The sequence below is a fragment of the Puma concolor genome, chromosome A2 (assembly GCF_028749965.1).
Source record: "Puma concolor isolate L17-30 chromosome A2, mPumCon1.1.hap2, whole genome shotgun sequence".
Lineage (NCBI taxonomy): Eukaryota > Metazoa > Chordata > Mammalia > Carnivora > Felidae > Puma > Puma concolor.
Window position 1 is genome coordinate 39,848,671 of NC_141668.1, and position 24,371 is coordinate 39,873,041.

Consider the following 24,371-nt stretch of genomic DNA (forward strand, 5'->3'; position numbering starts at 1 on the left):
TACTGGCTTTTTTATAAGCAAAGTGACTTGCTAACCATTTTAACCTTAAAATGTATATGATTTAAATTTGAGTACTAGAAAAAACTTTTCCAGCAGGAAAAGTATGGAGATTTCAGTGCACTTCTCTGGTAAATCCAAGCAAAAACTTTGATTAAAGATTTGTTAGTGGGATTTATCATTTTTTCCTATGTATGGCAAGTCTATTGAGCATTTTCTAACTTAAATTTTTTTTTGAATAACTTTATAATAATATAAACCTAATAATGACATAGTTTTATCAATGTAAGTGAAATCTGCCTCCAGTTAACTTGCCATCTTATTTTTTTTGAGATATTTAACAATTATTTTGTTTGTGCATGTTTATGAGATGAGGAGGAACCTCACATCGTATCACCGTTGGTGAAATTTTTTTTTTTTTGAGAGAGAAAGAGGGAGAGAGAGAAAGAGAGAGAAAGAGAGAAAGAGAGAGAGAGAGAGAGAGAGAGACAATCTTCAGTAGAGTCCACACTCAGCACAGAGCCCAATGCAGGGCTTTATCCCACGACCCTGTGATCATGACCTGAACTGGAATTGAGTTGGACGCTCAACCTACTGAGCGCCAATCAGGCACCCCAATCATTGGTCAATTTAAACAGAATTAGAATTTTACAAACTGAGTGCTGAAATATTCTTTACAAATCATATCATTCAGTAAGTGAAGAACCAACAACCTAAAGCTGCACTGCGCAATATGGTACTCCTACCTATGGAGCACTTGAAATACAGCCAATCTGAGCTGAGATGTGTTCTCAAGCATAAAATACATGTTGGATTTTGAAAAATTAGTGGAAACAAAAGAATACAAAACATCTCAATAATTTTTATATTGATTACATGTTGGGATTATAGTATTTTGGTTATATTGGATTAACATACTGTCAGATTTAATTTCAACTGCTTTTATTTTTACTTTTTTAGTGTGGCTATTAGAAAACTTAGAGCTACATGTATGTATGATTTACCTTATATATCTATAGGACAGTGCTGGTCCAAGAGTATATTTTTTAATTTAACCTTTCTTGGCACATTGGTGAGAAACTTGGAAACAAGACCCAGGCCTGTTGATTCCCTACCTAAGGCACTATGCCATTTCAAAAAATAATATTTATTTTCTTCTCTTCCCTTTTGTTTAATGAGTTTATTTTTGCCAGCTGGGTGTTTTCCTAATCTGGAGAAGTTACAAGATGTAACAGGAAAGGCTATTGTTTCCTTAAGTAAAACACATAGACCAGATAAAGTGTTATAAACATTATGAGCAACATTCTGAACAGAAAATACTCTGTTAGTAGAATGCTTCCAGAAACATTTTAAATTTAAAAACAGTTATAGAGGGTCGGAAGATGGCGGCGTAGGACACTGGACTCACTTCATCCTGCAGATCACTCAGATTCCAACTACACCTGCCTAAATAACCCACAAAACCACCAGAAGACTAGCAGAACATATTCTCCGGAGCCAAGCACAGACAAGAGGCCCACGGAAGAGGGTAGGAAGGGCAGAGAAGTGGTGTGTGCTCCACGGACTGGTGGGAGGGAGCTTGGGCAGAGGGGCGGCCCGCAGGCCAAACAGAGCCCCCGAGTCTGGCTTGCAAAAGCGGAGGGGCCAGTCGGAGTGTGTTCCGACAGCAAGCGGGACTTGACATCTGGAAGGGTATAAGCTAACAGCTCTGCTTGGAGAACGGAGGGCTGGAGGACAACGGGAGGGAGAGTTGTTGAGCCCCGGAGGACAGAGCTAAGCTTGGCGGGAGACAAAGATGCTGGCCAGCGCCATCTCCCTCCCACATCCCCCAGCCAAAATCCCAAAGGGAACCAGATCCTGCCAGAACTTACTTGCACCGCGCAAACACCAAACGCTCTGCTTCTGTGGATCCATCCCTCAGGCGGGTCTGACTCCCTCCTGGTGTGCAGGGCCCCTCCCGAAGCAGATCTCCGAAGGAAAAGCGAGCAGAGCCTGCCCCTCCCGCCCCTGTGCACCTTGCCGATCCACCCCAGCTAATACACCAGATCCCCAGCACCACAAGCCTGGCAGTGTGCAAGTAGCCCAGACGGGCCACGCTACCCCACAGTGAATGGCGCCCCTAGGAGAGGGGAAGAGAAGGCACACACCAGTCTGACTGTGGCCCCAGCGTGGGCTGGGGGCAGACATCAGATATGACTGCGGCCCCGCCCACCAACGCAAGTTTTTCAACACAGCACAGGGGAAGTGCCCTGCAGTTCCGCACCACTCCAGGGACTATCCAAAATGACAAAACGGAAGAATTCCCCTCAAAAAAACCTCCAGGAAATAACAACAGTTAATGAACTGATCAAAAAAGATTTAAACAATATAACAGAAAGTGAATTTAGAATAATAGTCATAAAATTAATCGCTGGGCTTGAAAACAGTATAGAGGACAGCAGAGAATCTATTTGCTACAGAGATCAAGGGACTAAGGAACAGTCAGGAGGAGCTAAAATATGCTATAAATGAACTGCAGAATAAAATGGAGACAACCACAGCTCAGATTGAAGAGGCAGAGAAGAGAATAGGTGAACTAGAAGATAAAATTATGGAAAAAGAGGAAGCTGAGAAAAAGAGAGATAAAAAATCCAGGAGTATGAGGGGAAAATTAGAGAACTAAGTGATGCACTAAAGAGAAATAATCTAGACATAATTGGTATTCCAGAGGAGGAAGAGAGAGGGAAAGGTGCTGAAGGTGTACTTGAAGAAATAATAGCTGAGAACTTCCCTGATCTGGGGAAGGAAAAAGGCATTGAAATCCAAGAGGCACAGAGAACTACCTTCAGACGTAACTTGAATCGGTCTTCCACACGACGTATCATAGTGAAACTGGCAAAATACAAGGATAAAGAGAAAATTCTGAAAGCACCTAGGGATAAACGTGCTCTAACATATAGAGGGAGACCAATAAGACTCGTGACAAATCTCTCTCCTGAAACTTGGCAGTCCAGAAAGGAGTGGCAGGAAATCTTCAATGTGATGAACAGAAAAAAAATATGCAGCCGAGAATCCTTTATCCAGCAAGTCTGTCATTTGGAAGAGAAGGAGAGATAAAGGTCTTCCCAAACAAACAAAAACTGAAGGAATTCGTCACCACTAAACCAGCCCTACAAGAGATCCTAAGGGGGATCCTATGAGACAAAGTACCAGAGACACCACTACAAGCATGAAACCTACAGACATCACAATGACTCTAAACCCATATCTTTCTATAATAACACTGAACGTAAATGGACTAAATGTGCCAACCAAAAAACATAGAGTATCAGAATGGATAAAAAAAACAAGACCCATCTATTTGCTGTCTACAAGAGACTCATTTTAGACCTGAGGACACCTTCAGATTGAGAGTGAGGGGATGGAGAACTATTTATCATGCTACTGGAAGTCAAAAGAAAGCTGGAGTAGCCATACTTATATCAGACAAACTAGACTTTAAATTAAAGGCTGTAACAAGAGATGAAGAAGGGCATTATATAATAATTACAGGGTCTATCCATCAGGAAGAGCTAACAATTATAAATGTCTATGCGCCGAATACAGGAGCCTCCAAATATATAAAACAATTACTCACAAACATAAGCAACATTATTGATAAGAATGTAGTAATTGCAGGGACTTTAACACTCTACGTACAGAAATGGATAGATCATCTAGACAAACGGTCAATAAAGAAACAAGGGCCCTGAATGAGACATTGGATCAGATGGACTTGACAGATACATTTAGAACTCTGCATCCCAAAGCAACAGAATATACTTTCTTCTCGAGTGCACATGGAACATTCTCCAAGATAGATCACATCCTGGGTCACAAAACATCCCTTCATAAGTATACAAGAATTGAGATCATACCATGAATGCTTTCAGACCACAATGCTATGAAACTTGAAATCAATCACAGGAAAAAGTCTGGAAAACCTCCAAAAGCATGGAGGTTAAAGAACACCCTAATAAAGAATGAATGGGTCAACCAGGCAATTAGAGAAGAAATTAAAAAATATATGGAAACAAATGAAAATGAAAATACAACAATCCAAACGCTTTGGGACGCAGCGAAGGCAGTCCTGAGAGGAAAATACATTGCAATCCAGGCCTATCTCAAGAAACAAGAAAAATCTGAAATACAAAATCTAACAGCACACCTAAAGGAAATAGAAGCAGAACAGCAAAGGCAGCCTAAACCCAGCAGAAGAAGAGAAATAATAAAGATCAGAGCAGAAATAAACAATATAGAATCTAAAAAAACTGTAGAGCAGATCAACGAAATCAAGAGTTGGTTTTTTGAAAAAATAAACAAAATTGACAAACTTCTAGCCAGGCTTCTCAAAAAGAAAAGGGAGATGACCCAAATAGATAAAATCATGAATGAAAATGGAATTATGACAACCAATCCTTCAGAGATACAAACAATTATCAGGGAATACTATGAAAAATTACATGCCAACAAATTGGACAACCTGGAAGAAATGGACAAATTCCTGAACACCCACACTCTTCCAAAACTCAATCAGGAGGAAATAGAAAGCTTGAACAGACCCATAACCAGCGAAGAAATTGAATCGGTTATCAAAAATCTCCCAACAAATAAGAGTCCAGGACCAGATGGCTTCCCAGGGGAGTTCTACCAGACGTTTAAAGCAGAGATAATACCTATCCTTCTCAAGCTATTCCAAGAAATAGAAAGGGAAGGAAAACTTCCAGACTCATTCTGTGAAGCCAGTATTACTTTGATTCCTAAACCAGACAGAGACCCAGTAAAAAAAGAGAACTACAGGCCAATATCCCTGATGAATATGGAAACAAAAATTCTCAATAAGATACTAGCAAATCGAATTCAACGGCATATAAAAAGAATTATTCCCCATGATGAGGTGGGATTCATTCCTGGGATGCAGGGCTGGTTCAACATTCGCAAATCAATCAACGTGATACGTCACATTAATAAAAGAAAAGATAAGAACCATATGATCCTGTCAATCGATGCAGAAAAAGCATTTGACAAAATCCAGCACCCTTTCTTAATAAAAACTCTCGAGAAAGTCGGGATAGAAGGAACATACTTAAACATCATAAAAGCCATTTATGAAAAGCCCACAGCTAATATTATCCTCAGTGGGGAAAAACTTAGAGCTTTTTCCCTAAGATCAGGAACACAACAGGGATGTCCACTCTCACCGCTGCTGTTTAACGTAGTGTTGGAAGTTCTAGCATCACCACGCAGACAATAGGAAATCAAAGGCATCAAAATTGGCAAAGATGAAGTGAAGCTTTCACTTTTTGCAGATGACATGATATTATACATGGAAAATCCGATAGACTCCACCAAAAGTCTGCTAGAACTGATACATGAATTTAGCAAAGTTGCACTTAACAAAATGAATGTACAGATATCAGTTGCATTCTTATACACTAATAATGAAGCAACAGAAAGACAAATAAACTGATCTCATTCACAATTGCACCAAGAAGCATAAAATACCTAGGAATAAATCTAACCAAAGATGTAAAAGATCTGCATGCTGAAAACTATAGAAAGCTTATGAAGGAATTTGAAGAAGATATAAAGAAATGGAAAAACATTCCGTGCTCATGGGTTGGAAGAATAAATATTGTCAAAATGTCAATACTACCCAAAGCTATCTACACATTCAATGCAATCTCTATCAAAATTCCACCAGCATTCTTCTCGAAGCTAGAACAAGCAATGCTAAAATTCATATGGAACCACAAAAACCCCAAATAGCCAAAGTAATTTTGAAGAAGAAGACCAAAGCAGGAGGTATCACAATCCCAGACTTTAGCCTCTACTACAAAGCTGTAATCATCAAGACAGAATGGTATTAGCACAAAAACAGACACATAGACCAATGGAATAGAATAGAAACCCCAGAACTAGACCCACAAACGTATGGCCAACTCATCTTTGACAAAGCAGGAAAGAACATCCAATGGAAAAAAGACAGTCTCTTTCACAAATGGTGCTGGGAGAACTGGACAGCAACATGCAGAAGGTTGAAACTAGACCACTTTTTCACACCATTCACAAAAATAAACTCAAAATGGATAAAGGACCTGAATGTGAGACAGGAAACCATCAAAAACCTAGAGGAGAAAGCAGGAAAAGACCTCTCTGACCTCAGTCGTAGCAGTTTCTTACTTGAGACATCCCCAAAGGCAAGGGAATTAAAAGCAAAAATGAACTACTGGGACCTCATGAAGATAAAAAGCTTCTGCACACCAAAGGAAACAACCAACAAAACTAAAAGGAAACTGATGGAATGGGAAAATATATTTGCAAATGACATATCGGACAAAGGGCTAGTATCCAAAATCTATAAAGAGCTCACCAACTCCACACCCGAAAAACAAATAACCCAGTGAAGAAATGGGCAGAAAACATGAATAGACACTTCTCTAAAGAAGACATCCGGATGGCCAACAGGCACATGAAAAGATGCTCAACGTCGCTCCTCCTCAGGGAAATACAAATCAAAACCACACTCGGATATCACCTCACTCCAGTCAGAGTGGCCAAAATGAACAAATCAGGAGACTATAGATGCTGGAGAGGATGTGGAGAAACGGTAAACCTCTTGCACTGTTGGTGGGAATGCAAATTGGTGCAGCCACTCTGGAAAACAGTGTGGAGGTTCCTCAAAAAATTAAAAATAGACCTACCCTATGACCTGGCAATAGCACTGCTAGAAATTTATCCAAGGGATACAGGAGTACTGATGCATCGGGGCACCTGTACCCCAATGTTTATAGCAGCACTCTCAACAATAGCCAAATTATGGAAAGAGCCTACATGTCCATCAACTGATGAATGGATAAAAAAGTTGTGGTTTATATACACAATGGAGTACTATGTGGCAATGAGAAAGAATGAAATATGGCCCTTTGTAGCAACGTGGATGGAACTGAAGAGTGTTATGCTAAGTGAAATAAGCCATACTGAGAAAGACAGATACCATATGTTTTCACTCTTATGTGGATCCTGAGAAACTTAACAGAAACCCATGGGTAGGGGAAGGAAAAAAAAAGAGGTTAGAGTGGGAGAGAGCCAAAGCATAAGAGACTCTTAAAAACTGAGAACAAACTGAGGGTTGATGGGGGGTGGGAGGGAGGGGCGGGGTGGGTGATGGGTATTGAGGAGGGCACCTTTTGGGATGAGCACTGGGTGTTGCATGGAAACCAATTTGACAATAAATTTCATAGATTGAACAACAAAAAAAATAAAAACAGTTATAATTTTATTTTAATTTATTTCTAATGTTTATTTATTTTGGGGAGGGAGGCACAGGATCTGAAGCAGGCTCCTGGCTGTGAGCTGTCAGCACAGGGCCCGATGCAGGGCTCAAACCCACAATCTACAAGATCATGACCTGGGCTGAAGTCAGATGCTTAACCGACTGAGCCATCCAGGAGCCCCTACAGTTATAATTTTAATTGATCAGGTTCAGAATTTCTAAAGGTACTTTATGACACTGAGTGAAATAAGTATCTAGGTATTAATCATATGCTTATAAAGAAGATGAATCTGAATTTAATTTTGGTCATGCTTGTTTCATTGATGGTATAAATTTAGGTGAATCCACCAAGTATCTGTTGGAGAAAGGTTAGACCTACTTCTGATTGCAAATTACATTATCCCTGGGCTGAATAGTTTGAATAATGGAGGCTTAGGTTCTACTTAACAGAACAGCTTCTTTGTTTTTAAGTTTGATAATTAAAAAGAAAACTGGAGTAAAGAATCCTATTTATTATCTACATTATCCAGCAGAATCCATATTTGTGGATCTTTGAGAAAATGTGTACACAGTATAGCTTCTTACCTGTTTAGAAACAATATCATAGTGTTACATAGCATCCATGAATATGGCAGTGTTCTAAAATAACTGAAAACAGTGTGATTTGAAAAATTGGCATTTTGGATAGAAGTTAAATTTGCATTTCATAACAGTTTTTCATTCTAAAATTACACTTAGCAATTGTAAAAGCACATAATTACCTCGAAGCTTAATTACCACTACTTTCTGTGTGAAGTGAAAAGTGTTTAGTCTTAAGTGCTATAAGGGATTATATTACACAATTAAAAAAATCTCACCCTTATGAATTGTGTGTTGACTGTCTGTCAACACTGTCATTGGTGTTGGGTTTATTTTGTATTGAGCATTGTTTGGAGATTATTCATGCCTGCATATATGTGTGTGTGTGTGTGTGTGTGTGTGTGTGTGTGTGTGTGTGTGTGTGTGTGTGTGTGTGTCTACCTATATCTACCTATCTATTGATTATCAGACTATTTTGAAGAGTTGGAAATACTGGAATAAGTTTTCTTTGACATAAAAAGATGTAATAATATTATTTTATAATTTTCTAATTCTGTGCCAAAACACGTGTTTTCTTCTTGAACAGTAAAAAGCTAAAATAAAATGTTCATTTTGTAAATAGTATGTGGGTCCAGAAAGTACTCACATGTTAGAAAATGAATAAAAACTCTGACAAGCAGTGCTGACAGTAATGCCTCTGAATGTTGCCATCACTGAGACTAGATTTTTCCCTGCTTGTGCTACCATGTAGCTGAATAAGTTAATATAAGTGCTTAATAACCAATAATAGTCTCCAGAAGATGTGTTCACTATTAGGTTATGTTTTTTCTTCTTTTATTTGACCTTGCAATTGTATAGTACAATGCTACTTTAAAGTATTAAAAAAAATTATAATGATTATTTTTGAAAGAGAGAGAGAGAGAGCATGAGTGGGGGAGGGCAGAGAGAGAGAGAGAGAGAGAGAGAGAGAGAGGGAGACACAGAATTTGAAGCAGGCTGTAGGCTCTGAGCTGTCAGCACAGAGCCTGATGTGGGGCTCAAACCCACGAACCATGAGATCATGACCTGAGCCGAAGTCGGATGCCTAACCAACTGAGCCACCCAGGCACCCCAGTATAATGCTACTTTAACAATGGAGAATAAAGTTCTATCACACAATAAACTTTTACCTTTCCTTTCTTTGCAAGGTGTGTTCTCCCGTGCCCGAAAAATCAATTTTTATTAATGGATATTTAAGATAATTTATAACAGAGAGAAGTTAAAACAATTTTTACCACGAGATAGTTGCAGAAAATGATAGATTATGTGGACAGATTTCATTAATACAGATGCTTCCTGAGTAATTGTTCAGAATCACAGCATTCAACCAAAGGCTGCTTCTCCAGCCAGAGCAGAGAATTCACGTGCAAAGCAGGTTGTGTTCTGACCATTCCTAATTATTTCTAAGGATAGCATTTTCATAGTTCTTATCAATAAAAATTTTTGGCATTCAAAATTCCATAGACATTATAGCATACTACAGTATTATTTTGAATATAGAAGGGTAAATCTGTCAGAGGATAAAGGTCTTATCATGTGTATGCTATTTAGTGATGCTTGAGGAGAAGGAAATGTCTGTTTCATTATTTATAATGAAAAATAAGTAGTCTTACATCCTTTTAGGGTGTGTTGTTATATAAGCAATTATAAAATAATAAAGTAGTTGTACATGTGAGTCTTTTTATATTTTTAGTGCTAAGGTGCTGAATTAGTATAATAAAATGAGTTTAATATTTTGTTCCCTAATATATCTGGGACCTGTGAGTTCAAATTCTTTCAAGAATAAGAAAACATTTTTGTGATCAGAATATCCTGTCTGTGCAAAATATTTAATGCTATGATTTTGTCTTTTATAAACTTAAAATCATAACGTTTGATTCCAAAGCTGCTTCTCTTTTTAACATGAAATGTTCTCCAGCTGAGGAGACTAAATTGGTGAAATCTTTCTAGACAGCAGTTTAGCAGTATCATTAAGATTAATATTGACTTTTAGAAATTTATTTTATGGAAACATATATATATAACTAGATATATATGTATATATAACTAGATACATATATATCTGTACTCTTTTGTGTCTGATGTCTTTTATTCCAGATCACAGCTGTGAAATTTATACATGCTCTTTGTGTTGTAATATTTTATTACTTTTCAGTGATCTATAAAATTTAAATTATATCCCCATCTTATCAATTCTATTCTAGGCAGATATTTCGGTTGTTTTCAGTTTGGAGCTATTTAAAATAATGTTGTTTATGAACACTCTCATAATTCTTCAAAAATCAATCACCACTTTCTTTCTGAAAGTTATGCTCTTTCTAACTTCTTTCCACTTAGAAATAAATGCAATAAAAACGTACTATATAGTTATATGCATGTAGAATTGATACGTAAGATGGGGATATAATTTAAATTTTATAGATCAGTGAAAAGTAATAAAATATTACAACACAAAGAGCATGTATAAATTTCACAGGTGTGATCTGGAACAAATGACATCAGACACGAAAGAATCCATCTCATGTAGTGGTGTTTATATGAGTTAAAGACAGGCAAGGTTAATAATAGGTTTTAGAAGTACAGAGTTCTGTTGCCTTAGAAGAGGGATAATGACTGAGATGTGGCATGAGGGAGGCTTCCTGCAATGGTGTACACAAATGTGTTCATGTAAGGAAAATGCATCCAAGATATGCTTAAAATTGTGCATTTTACAGTATTTATGTTATGCAACAGTGAAGTGTTTTTAAAAGTAAATACGTATTAGTTTACTTAAGTTGAAAACATGCATTGTGATGGAAAATTGTGTACAATTATGTACATATAGACTGAATGTAAGTGAAAGGCTTTTTTTCTTTTTTTTAAAAATTTATTCCTATTTATTTTGAGAGAGAGATAGAGAACAAGTGGGGGAAGGGAAGAGAGAGCGGGAGACAGAATCCAAGGAGGCTTTCACATTGTCAACACAGAGCTCCATGTGGGGCTTGAACTCATGTGCCATGGGATCATGACCTGAGTCGAAGTTGAGTGGGATGCTTCACTGACTAAGTCACACAGGTGCCCCAAGTGAAAGGCTTTTTTAGTGAAACAATTCTTTTGTATTTTTAACGTTTATTTATTTTTGAGACAGAGAGAAGACAGAGCATGAACGGGGGAGGGTCAGAGAGAGGGTTTCTTTTTTTTTTTTTAAATTTTTTTTAACGTTTATAATTCTCTTGTATTTTTTAGTCTTTTTCTTTTACATTTATTTGTTTATTTTGAGAGAAGGAGAGCAAGCAGGGAAAGGGCAGAGAGAGAGAGAGAGAGAGAGAGAGAGAGAGAGAGAGACCAAAGCAGGCTCCGTGCTGCCAGCATGGAGCCTGACTTGCGGCTGGATCCCACGGACCATGACCTGAGATCCTGACCTGAGCTGGAACCGGTGGTCTGACTGTTAGCCAAATGAGCCACTGAGGCACCCCCTACTGAAACAATTCTTATTGACACTTGGGAATTTCAGGTAGTTTGGGGAACAGTCAGAAGAGACCATAGTTTTAGTCACTATGAAGTCTTGATTCATTTGGCCAAAATTACACAACTTCACAAAAGGATAATGCCTACCTAGAACTGGTCTAAATACTGTTTCTTTTAGAGAGGGCATTTCTTAAGAAGCCCCCTGGTTTCCTACCGGACAAGCAGTTGCCAGTCACATTCTCCCCACAGGCACAGCCAACCACAGTTGAATGTTATGAGCCAGCTTTGCCATCATCCTGCCAGGCCAGCACATGTGTCACCACCCCGAAAGAAAGGACACGTTCTCTGTGGTTCTGCATGGGAAAATGTTCCAAACTTTTGACTCTTTTATTTCTTAAAAGAAACTCACAGACAGGAGGGCTGCTTTCATCCTAATCCTGGGGAAGAAGGCAGATTTATTATACATACATCTCTGAATATATCTCTTCCCCCCACATAGTTTTAATAATAACTAATTTATAGTGATTTTTATATTACACAGGCTCCTTTGTGAAATGTAAACTGATACTGCTGCTAAGGAGTTTATTGATTATCCCCTGTTCGCAGCAATTAAGATTCAGAACACCAAGGCTCTATACTCCAATTAAAATTCCTTTCTGTGGATGGTATTGCTTGTATGGGTCCATCATTACCATTTTTCTCTTTGCTGAAATTAATTTGAAAGTCAGATTTAACAAATTTAGTGATATAAGGGGATTTTTTTTCATGTTGAAGTATGGCTTTCTTGGTGTTATTTTTCTCATTGTACTTTAAAAATAAAATTCTAGTTGCTGATGTGATGCTTACAATTCTCATTAGGCAAATCCTAAGCAATATATACATAGTGGATAATAATGCTAATGCCCATCTCTCTACTGTTATTTATGTTTCTAGAAGAACTTTAAAAATCGAAGTGAGAAATAGCTAGCCAGTCAGTACATGATAACTCAGAAAAGATACGGCAGTGGTTAGAAATTTCCATTAAAGGTGTTTCAGAGAAGTTTTAATTTCATTTTTAACATTTTAAAGCCAACTATTGAATATAATAATGTGGCACAACAGGGCATGTGCATCTTTAATTTTAATAGACTAAGAAACAAGATTAAGTAATGAATGAATTATTGTACTGTGAAATTAGTGGGGCTCTTTTTTCATGAAAAGCAAAAAGCAGTGATACATGAGAGCCTTGTTAGTATGAATCTGACTGGGAGAATAATTTGATGAAATGTGAAGTCTATCTGCAGTGCAGTTTTTAGTCCAAAGAATTTGAATAAGTGTTAGGAAATATGAATTTGTTTCTGCTTCATCTAACTAGATTGGGTACAATGGGGTGTGCAGTTAGGGGGAAAAATTCCCTGGTACTTAATAAGGCAATAATTCATGCTGAATGGATATGAGCAGTCATTCAGTGAAAAATTGATTTTTATAGTGTCCTAGACTTGGTAACTTTTGGAGATTTGTGTGCTTATTGCATAAGTACCATAAAGAAAATATATAGTTCTCATTAAAAGGTGAACACATTTTTTTTTCTGTACTTCACATATATTTGTTAAAAGTTTAACCGTTTTTCATTTGCAATTTTACATGCTCTACATTCAAGAACAGTGCAGGTAAATAACATGGCTTCAGAGTTCACTGATTTCTTAGGAGTGGCTTTAGGCTTAAACCAACTAATTTTCATCCTTAGCAAGAGAGGTTTAGTTTTAAATCAAGACATCCTTTAGCAGGTTACAAAAGGTCATAACGTCAAGATTACTCATCAGAAAGTTAGACTAATTAGTATGTTGTAAATCAAAATACAGCACTAGTTCTGCATAGTAGCATAGTGTTTATTTTTAGAGCATGTCATGATCTGTAAAACAAAGAATTCACCTTTAGTGTATGTATAATGCCTTGTGTTGAAATTATAATGAGAGAAGTTTGAGTACCTATGTATTAATCTGCTTTAAACTTTGCAAAGTTGTGATAGCTGATAGATATTGCTTTGATGAGAGCTTTCTTTTAAAAGTGGAGTAAGTAGTCGTTTGCCACGAGGCAGTACTCCCAAACATGTAAAATATTCTCTTAAGGAGTTACGATTATTTTCCTCTCCTTGTAATATATTTTCTTAAAAGCATTTTGAATTCTTTACAGTAAAACTGGAAGGTTTTGCAATTATATTTAATTCAGAAATACACACAAAATATTACTTTGGAGCTTGATATCCATCCATCCAAATTTTTAAAAATGGGCTTTTTGTTTGTTTGTTTATGTTTTTAATTCACTATTTACCTGGCACCGTGCTAATCCACAGGATGCTGATAACAATTGGTTCCTAAAGTGTTAGCTGACAATCCAGTAGAGACGGAGTGTAATTTATTCATTTATTTTTATTTTTTTTTTAATATATGAAATTTATTGTCAAATTGGTTTCCATACAACACCCAGTGCTCATCCCAAAAGGTGCCCTCCTCAATACCCATCACCCACCCTCTCCTCCCTCCCACCCCCCATCAACCCTCAGTTTGTTCTCAGTTTTTAAGAGTCTCTTATGCTTTGGCTCTCTCCCACTCTAACCTCTTTTTTTTTTTTTTCTTCCCCTCCCCCATGGGTTCCTGTTAAGTTTCTCAGGATCCACATAAGAGTGAAACCATATGGTATCTGTCTTTCTCTGTATGGCTTATTTCACTTAGCATCACACTCTCCAGTTCCATCCATGTTGCTACAAAAGGCAATATTTCATTTTTTCTCATTGCCACGTAGTATTCCATTGTGTATATAAACCACAATTTCTTTATCCATTCATCAGTTGATGGACATTTAGGCTCTTTCCATAATTTGGCTATTGTTGAGAGTGCTGCTATAAACATTGGGGTACAAGTGCCCCGATGCATCAGTACTCCTGTATCCCTTGGATAAATTCCTAGCAGTGCTATTGCTGGGTCATAGGGTAGGTCTATTTTTAATTTTCTGAGGAACCTCCACACTGTTTTCCAGAGTGGCTGCACCAATTTGCATTCCCACCAACCGTGCAAGAGGGGTCCCATTTCTCCACATCCTCTCCAGCATCTATAGTCTCCTGATTTGTTCATTTTGGCCACTCTGACTGGCGTGAGGTGATAACCTGAGTGTGGTTTTGATTTGTATTTCCCTGATAAGGAGCGACGCTGAACATCTTTTCATGTGCCTGTTGGCCATCCGGATGTCTTCTTTAGAGAAGTGTCTATTCATGTTTTCTGCCCATTTCTTCTTCTTATTTGTTTTTCGGGTGTGGAGTTTGGTGAGCTCTTTATAGATTTTGGATACTAGCCCTTTGTCCGATATGTCATTTGCAAATATCTTTTCCCATTCCGTTGATTGCCTTTAGTTTTGTTGGTTGTTTCCTTTGCTGTGCAGAAGCTTTTTATCTTCATAAGGTCCCAGTAATTCACTTTTGCTTTTAATTCCCTTGCCTTTGGGGATGTGTCGAGTAAGAGATTGCTACGGCTGAGGTCAGAGAGGTCTTTTCCTGCTTTCTCCTCTAAGGTTTTGATGGTTTCCTGCCTCACATTCAGGTCCTTTATCCATTTTGAGTTTATTTTTGTGAATGGTGTGAGAAAGTGGTCTAGTTTCAACCTTCTGCATGTTGCTGTCCAGTTCTCCCAGCACCATTTGTTAAAGAGACTGTCTTTTTTCCATTGGATGTTCTTTCCTGCTTTGTCAAAGATGAGTTGGCCATACGTTTGTGGGTCTAGTTCTGGGGTTTCTATTCTATTCCATTGGTCTATGTGTCTGTTTTTGTGCCAATACCATGCTGTCTTGATGATGACAGCTTTGTAGTAGAGGCTAAAGTCTGGGATTGTGATGCCTCCTGCTTTGGTCTTCTTCTTCAAAATTACTTTGGCTATTCGGGGCCTTTTGTGGTTCCATATGAATTTTAGGATTGCTTGTTCTAGTTTCGAGAAGAATGCTGGTGCAATTTTGATTGGGATTGCATTGAATGTGTAGATAGCTTTGGGTAGTATTGACATTTTGACAATATTTATTCTTCCAATCCATGAGCAGGGAATGTCTTTCCATTTCTTTAAAATCTTCTTCAATTACCTTCATAAGCTTTCTATAGTTTTCAGCATACAGATCCTTTACATCTTTGGTTAGATTTATTCCTAGGTATTGGTATTCCTAGATAATTGTTTCTTGGTGCAATTGTGAATGGGATCAGTTTCTTTATTTGTCTTTCTGTTGCTTCATTGTTAGTGTATAAGAATGCAACTGATTTCTGTACATTGATTTTGTATCCTGCAACTTTGCTGAATTCATGGATCAGTTCTAGCAGACTTTTGGTGGAGTCTATCGGATTTTCCATGTATAATATCATGTCATCTGCAAAAAGTGAAAGCTTGACTTCATCTTTGCCAATTTTGATGCCTTTGATTTCCTTTTGTTGTCTGATTGCTGATGCTAGAACTTCCAGCACTATGTTAAACAACAGCGGTGAGAGTGGGCATCCCTGTCGTGTTCCTGATCTCAGGGAAAAAGCTCTCAGTTTTTCCCTGTTGAGGATGATGTTAGCTGTGGGCTTTTCATAAATGGCTTTTATGATCTTTAAGTATGTTCCTTCTATCCCGACTTTCTCAAGGGTTTTTATTAAGAAAGGGTGCTGGATTTTGTCAAAGGCCTTTTCTGCATCGATTGACAGGATCATATGGTTCTTCTCTTTTTTTTTGTTAATGTGATGTATCACGTTGATTGATTTGCGAATGTTGAACCAGCCCTGCATCCCAGGAATGAATCCCACTTGATCATGGTGAATAATTCTTTTTATACGCTGTTGAATTCAATTTGCTAGTATCTTATTGAGAATTTTGCATCCATATTCATCAGGGATATTGGCCTGTAGTTCTCTTTTTTTACTGGGTCTCTGTCTGGTTTAGGAATCAAAGTAATACTGGCTTCACAGAATGAGTCTGGAAGTTTTCCTTCCCTTTCTGTTTCTTGGAATAGCTTGAGAAGGATAGGTATTATCTCTGCCTTAAAAGTCTGGTAGAATCCCCTGGGAAGCCATCTGGTCCTGGACTCTTATTTCTTGGGAGATTTTTGATAACCGATTCAATTTCTTCGCTGGTGATGGGTCTGTTCAAGCTTTCTATTTCCTCCTGATTGAGTTTTGGAAGAGTGTGGGTGTTCAGGAATTTGTCCATTTCTTCCAGGTTGTCCAATTTGTTGGCATGTAATTTTTCATAGTATTCCCTGATAATTGTTTGTATCTCTGAGGGATTGGTTGTAATAATTCCATTTTCATTCATGATTTTATCTATTTGGGTCATCTCCCTTTTCTTTTTGAGAAGCCTGGCTAGAGGTTTGTCAATTTTGTTTATTTTTTTCAAAAAACCAACTCTTGATTTCGTTGATCTGCTCTACAGTTTTTTTAGATTCTATATTGTTTATTTCTGCTCTGATCTTTATTATTTCTCTTCTTCTGCTGGGTTTAGGCTGTCTTTGCTGTTCTGCTTCTATTTCCTTTAGGTGTGCTGTTAGATTTTGTATTGGGGATTTTTCTTGTTTCTTGAGATAGGCCTGGATTGCAATGTATTTTCCTCTCAGGACTGCCTTCACTGCGTCCCACAGCGTTTGGATTGTTGTATTTTCATTTTCATTTGTTTCCATATATTTTTTAATTTCTTCTCTAATTGCCTGGTTGACCCATTCATTCTTTATTAGGGTATTCTTTAACCTCCATGCTTTTGGAGGTTTTCCAGACTTTTTCCTGTGGTTGATTTCAAGTTTCATAGCATTGTGGTCTGAAAGCATTCATGGTATGATCTCAATTCTTGTGTACTTATGAAGGGATGTTTTTTGACCCAGGATGTGATCTATCTTGGAGAATGTTCCATGTGCACTCGAGAAGAAAGTATATTCTGTTGCTTTGGGATGCAGCGTTCTAAATATATCTGTCAAGTCCATCTGATCCAATGTCTCATTCAGGGCCCTTGTTTCTTTATTGACCGTGTGTCTAGATGATCTATCCATTTCTGTAAGTGGGGTGTTAAAGTCCCCTGCAATTACCACATTCTTCTCAATAAGGTTGCTTATGTTTATGAGTAATTGTTTTATGTATTTGGGGGCTCCGGTATTCGGCACATAGAAATTTATAATTGTTAGCTCTTCCTGATGGATAGACCCTGTAACTATTATATAATGTCCTTCTTCATCTCTTGTTACAGCCTTTAAAGTCTAGTTTGTCTGATATAAGTATGGCTACTCCAGCTTTCTTTTGGCTTCCAGTAGCATGATAAATAGTTATCCATCCCCTCACTCTCAATCTGAAGGTGTCCTCAGGTCTAAAATGAGTCTCTTGTAGACAGCAAATAGATGGTCTTGTTTTTTTATCCTTTCTGATACCCTATGTCTTTTGGTTGGCGCATTTAATCCATTTACATTCAGTGTTATTATAGAAAGATACGGGTTTAGAGCCATTGTGATGTCTGTATGTTTTATGCTTGTAGTGATGTCTCTGGTACTTTGTCTCACAGGGTCCCCCTTAGGATCTCTTGTAGGGCTGGTTTAGTGGTGACAAATTCCTTCAGTTTTTGTTTGTTTGGGAAGACCTTTATCTCTCCTTCTATTCTAAATGACAGACTTGCTGGATAAAGGATTCTTGGCTGCATATTTTTTCTGTCTAGCACACTGAAAATCTCGTGCCAATTCTTTCTGGCCTGCCAAGTTTCAAAAGAGAGATCAGTCACGAGTCTTATAGGTCTCCCTTTATATGTGAGGGCACGTTTACCCCTTGCTGCTTTCAGAATTTTCTCTTTATCCTTGTATTTTGCCAGTTTCACTATGATATGTCATGCAGAGGATCGATTCAAGTTACGTCTGAAGGGAGTTCTCTGTGCCTCTTGGATGTCAATGCCTTTTTCCTTCCCCAGTTCAGGGAAGTTCTCAGCTATTATTTCTTCAAGTACCCCTTCAGCACCTTTCCCTCTCTCTTCCTCCTCTGGGATACCATTATGCGTATATTATTTCTTTTTAGTGTATCACTTAGTTCTCTAATTTTCCCCTCATACTCCTGGATTTTTTTATCTCTCTTTTTCTCAGCTTCCTCTTTTTCCATAACTTTATCTTCTAGTTCACCTATTCTCTCCTCTGCCTCTTCAATCCGAGCTGTGGTGGTTTCCATTTTGTTTTGCATTTCGTTTAAAGCGTTTTTCAGCTCCTCGTTACTGTTCCTTGGTCCCTTGATCTCTGTAGCAAGAGATTCTCTGCTGTCAGCTATACTGTTTTCAAGCCCAGCAATTAATTTTATGACTGTTATTCTAAATTCACTCTCTGTTATATTATTTAAATCCTTTTTGATCAGCTCATTAGCTGTTGTTATTTCCTGGAGATTCTTCTGAGGGGAATTCTTCCGCTTGGTCATTTTGGATAGTCCCTGGCGTGGTGAGGACCTGCAGGGCACTTCCCCTGTGCTGTGGTGTATAACTGGAGTTGGTGGGCGGGGCCGCAGTCCGACCTGATGTCTGCTCGCAGCCCACCGCTGTGTCCACAGTCAGACTGGTGTGTGCCTTCTCTTCCCCTCTCCTAGGGGCGCGATTCACTGTGGGGTGGCGTGGCCCATCTGGGCTACTTGCACACTGCCAGGCTTGTGATGCTGGGGATCTGGCGTCTTAGCTGGGGTGGGTAGGCAAGGTGCACGGGGGCAGGAGGGGCAGGCTTAGCTTGCTTCTCCTTAGGTGATCCACTTCAGGAGGGGCCCTGTGGCAGCATGAGGGAGTCAGATCCGTTGCCGGAGGTTTGGCTCCTCAGAAGCACAGAGTTAGGTGTTTGCATGGAGCGAGCAAGTTCCCTGGCAGGAACTGGTTCTCTTTGGGATTTTGGCTGGGGGATGGGCGGGGGAGATGGCGCTGGCGAGCGCCTTTGTTCCCCACCAAACTGAGCTCTGTCGTCCGGGGGCTCAGCAGCTCTCCCTCCCTTTGTCCTCCAGCCTTCCCGCTTTCCCAGCAGAGCTGTTAACTTATGACATCCCAGACGCTAAGTTGCACTTGCTGTTGGAACACAGTCCGTCAGGCCCCTCCGCTTTCGCCAGCCAGACTCGGGGGCTCTGCTTGGCCGGTGAGCCATCCCTCTGCCCCGGCTCCCTCCCGCCAGTCCGTGGAGCGCGCACCGCCTCGCCGCCCTTCCTACCCTCTTCCGTGGGCCTCTCGTCTGCGCTTGGCTCCGGCGACTCCGTTCTGCTAATCCTCTGGCGGTTTTCTGGGTTATTTAGGCAGGTGTAGGTAGAATCTAAGTGATCAGCAGGACGGGCGGTGAGCCCAGCGTCCTCCTACGCCACCATCTTCCGAAGAGACTCCTCTCTGGCTGAGACGGATAGTAATTTAAAAAGAGAAATTGAAGAGGTGGGATTAGATTAGAAGAAAGTATAATAGAGATAGATGATTTTTGTAGTAAAACCATGAAGAAAATGAAATAATGGACTTTCTGTCTATTAGGAGGAATTGAATTGTGGATAAAGGACACAGACATCCTGCTAGCATCTGCTGTATTCTGTCTGATAGAAAGTTTTATGGTCAGAGCTGAAGCTAAGTAATTCTCTTCATCAGGGAGGGTGATGAAGGAATGTTTTTGTGTATGTGTAGCTGTTATTTGTTTTATTTTTTTACTATACCAGGCCAAGTATATTAGGATTTACTTATCTGAAATATTTTCTACTGAAGAAATTGCCAGTGTGAGAAACAAACAGCACTAACATGTGATGTGTGCAGTAATAGAGGTGTGAGCAGGATGCATTGGGAAGAATGAGCCCCATACTTGTGCTGAATTGAAGAGGAGATTCAGAAGTTACATATAAGAGGTAAGGTAGTGTAAACAAAGCCAACATAGTGGTTGTATTAAGTACTCAAGAGTACTTAAGTCCCCAGCTTCAATAATTCCACTTGATTCTTCCCTTCTGAGATTTTTGAAAGCAAATCCAGGGACGTGACATTACGTTGTCTGTAAATATTTCTATCTCTATCTGTAAAAGTTCTCTAAAACTTAGCCTTCATACAATTGTCACTCCTAAAACTTTGATGACAGTTCCTTAATATCAAATGTTCAGCGTTCAAATTTCCATGATTACCGCATAAGTGATTATTTTGTTTTTTACAGTTGGTTCAAATCAGGATCCTAAACAAGTTCCACATTTGTATTTTGATTATGTCCTTTAGATATATTTTAAAATCCATAGGTTAGTCAGTCTCATTCTCTTTTTCTTTCTCTTATTACAATTTATTTTTTGAGGAAACAAAGTTAGTTGCCACGTAGGAAGTTTCTCAAGTTATATTTTGCTGATTAAGTCCCTATATGGTCAGCGAACCTATTTCTCTGTGCCCTATAGTTTACGTAAGTGGGCCGTTAGAACTTCCTAGATATTTTAAAGATCTGGAAAAAAAAGTGGATTATCCTTGCTGGGTATCAGTAGAAGTGAGGCTGTCCCTCTCTCAATTATTTAAGACTAACAAATGCTGATTGAACCTTCTCTAGGTCGAGGTATGCTGACAGGTGGCCTAGGGATTACAGAAATCAATAAAAATTCCAGTTCTCTTTTCAAGTTCTTATAATACTTATAATGGATCCCCACGATACAGGAGCAAAACTGGCTAGCTTGCTCAGGATTCCCTGGGACAATTTTCTCTATAAGATCCTGACCCTAACACAGGCAGACAGAGCAGCTCTCTAGTGGGAAACAGCTTTTTCTATGCAGTCAACGCCATCGTTGCTCATAACCTCTCAAGACATCAGTAATGGACTGTGGCTAATGAAATGACACCGTTGGTCATATGGAAGCCATGCAGAAGAGCAGGTAACCCCAAGAAATCTGCTAGGAGGCCAGGGTGAAAATTGAGCTAAAGCAAGATGAGTAGAGAGATTTAAACAAATCTGATAAATTTCCCTGAGAACGAAGTAGCAATAAGGCCTGTGTTTCTGCCATAAAATGAATATATACATACGTATGTCTGTAGACACACATACATATTTATATAGGTAGTGCTTTCACTTCAAGGGTGCAAAATTACAAAGCAATGAATATCTTGAGTGCTTAGTGGAAAAACAAAGTGCATAAAATATCCAAACCTTGTTTCTCCTTGGTTGGCTTTGTTTCACGTTTGAAATGAAAAGCCAGCTCTGTGGCAGAGCCATTTAAAACAAAGATCCGTCAGATTCAGTCCCAAGGACTCAGTTGGAGGGGTGGTCCAAATTTGTAATGTCCAGATGAGTGGTTTGTTACATGATCTTAAAGGTAGCAGCAGGTAATGCACTCTTTAGTGCCAGGGGGTTCATTTGACTGTTGTGGAAATGGTACAGCTGTGGAGGGGGAGGTTTGTCAGTGTCTCAGAATGAGGGCCCCCCGACTGACTGCCTAGGGATGAGAGCACACTGTGTGCCTTAGGGATGATGGGAAGATTAAGGTTTTGTTTGGAGAGAAGATGGGAGGCCGTATTTGAAAATTCAAAATCTGTGTATCTGTGGTGGAGTATTATCAATGCCTTTATCAAACCTTAATGCAGTATTTAACCCTGAAAATAAATCATTGTATTCTGTTTGGCTTTCACATCATGAATGAGATTTTAAGTTTTCTTCAAAGTTCCCACATGGTAAGGGCAAGTGTGACAAAGTCAAGTAAAACAAAGTAGTGCTGAAAATAAAATAAAAATTAAAAAGTAAACTAAAATTCTGTTAAGGTTTGGCTTTCTCACATAACCCAAATTTATTGGTGAACTGACAAAAGTTATTTCCTAGACAATGAGAATAGCTAGAAGTTGTTGTTTGGATGCTTTAAATAGAAAAGTAACCAGTTGTTAGTGCCACCTGGTCCCCCAAAGAAAAGTAATTTTGAGCATAAAGTCATCCCCTGGTTTTTCATATACACGATGGCAGATGACTCAAATATCTATTTAACATTTTATTAATTTTGTAATAGTAGTTATTTAAAATATATATAATTTGTTAAGTAGTTCTTTTTCCTCCTATTATATTTCATAAATAAAGTTTCACTTTTTTATGTTCATCTTCAACATCAGTGTTTTCATTTCTAGAGCCACGCTGAGTCATTTAATAGTGTTTCAGAGTGCATCATCTTATTTTTTCTGAGTTCCAACATGATGTTCTAACTGGAAATCATATCCCAAGCTCTAAGAACCTATTTACAAAACATTAGAAATTGTTTCTGTTTTTTTTCCCAATTCTCCCTCTGGTATATATTTGTGATGTCCTTAACATAACTACTTATTGTGTTGCTGTTAGTGTGCTATTCAAAGGTTTTTATTACAGAGGCAGCATGGCATGTGGTTCAAAGCACAGACTCTGGAGCCAGTCAGCCTAGGTTTGAATTTCAGCTCCATCACATACATCTGTGACCTTAGCCTCATTAATCTATTTAGTTTTTCTTTGCAGTTAATGATAGTACCAGCCTCCAGAGTGGCTTTGAGAATTCAATGAGTTTTTCCACATGAAATACTTAGAACTCCCTGAGAATAAGCATTTGATAATAAATAAACTAATATAAGCATTTGGTAATAACACTACTCTACACACACACACACACACACACACACTCCTCCACTATTTGCATTTGTGAGATCATATTCCCAGAAGTAATTTCTAGAATGATTAAAGATGGAGGTAGCCTGTCAGGTAGTCTCTGTTAAGCTCAAAATACAGAAATTATTTTAAGGTTTTTTTTTTACATTAATGTGGCTTCTTTAAGTGATAATTTTGCTCCAGGTAAAAATTATCATCTACTGAAATGTTTTAAAAATAACTTTATTGAGATACAATTCATAAACTATATATTTCACACTTTTAAAATATATGATTCAGTTCTTGCATACTCACGCATTTGTAATTACCACCACTGTGTAATATCAGAGTGTTTTAATCACCCCAAGGGGACACCTGTAGTCTTTAAAAGAAAGTTTTTTTAATGTTTATTTTATTTTTTGAGATAGAGACAGGACTCGCGTTGGGGAGGGGCAGAGAGAGAGGGAGGCACAGAATCCGAAGCAGGCTCCCAGCTCTGAGCTGTCAGCACAGAGCCTGACACGGGGCTTGAACTCATGAGCCATGAGATCATGACCTAAGCCGAAATCGGACACTTAACCAACTGAGTCACTCAGGCACCCCAAGGGGACACCTTGAGGTGTACATTTGTTTCCTATTCGGTTCTCCCCCCAGCCTTAGCAAGCACTAATCTACTTGTATTGTGGTTATATAGATTTGCCCTTTCTAGCCACTTCATATAAGTGGAATCAAAACAGTGTTTAGTCTTTTGTGACTGGCCTTTTTCACTCAGCATCTTTTTAAGGTTCCTGATGTTGTGGCATGTGTCAGAACTTTATTCCTTTTTATAGCTAAATAAAATTCCATTGCATAGGCACACTAAATTTTATTTATCTTTTCTTCAGTTGATAGAGACTTGGACTTTTTCTATTTTTTGCCTATTGTGAATAATGGTGCTGTGAACCATTTAAAACCATGGAGGTTTTCATGTGGGCATTATGTTTTCAGGTCTCAGTAAATTACTGGATCATATGATAACTCTGTATTATACTTTTCAGGAAATGCTGGATTATTTTCTAGGCTGAACCTCTCTGATCTTAGCAAGATTCACCCATTTATTATTCAGTAAATGCTTCTCAGATTGTTGTGCGTCTTTGGTTAATTTCTAGAATTAGAAACTCTGAACTCTGAAAGACTTCATACTGACAATTCTTTGTGTTTTGGTTGCTCCAAGGTTTGGAGACTTTCAGTCAGCGTGTGGGCCTACTTCGCCATTCCCAGTGTTTCTCTTATCTACCAAAACTGAACAGTTGGCCTAGGGAGGGCTCAGCCTTCTGGAGTGGTTTCAGGTCTGAGTGCAGGACTAAGACTGGTGTCTCTGAACCTTCACACTACAAAAGAGAGGGAACAGCTGCTGCCCAGGGGAAGCATGTGCAGAAGTGACCCACAGGGGAGAATCGCTTTTTATGTGGAGTGATAG

The 24,371-nt window shown here is 38.6% G+C and overlaps 1 protein-coding gene across 1 annotated transcript in view; it reads left to right on the forward strand.

The window, feature by feature from the left end:
* IMMP2L (inner mitochondrial membrane peptidase subunit 2) overlaps positions 1–24,371 on the forward strand; it is a 905,116-nt gene that overhangs the window by 393,990 nt on the left and 486,755 nt on the right. The window lies entirely within an intron of this gene.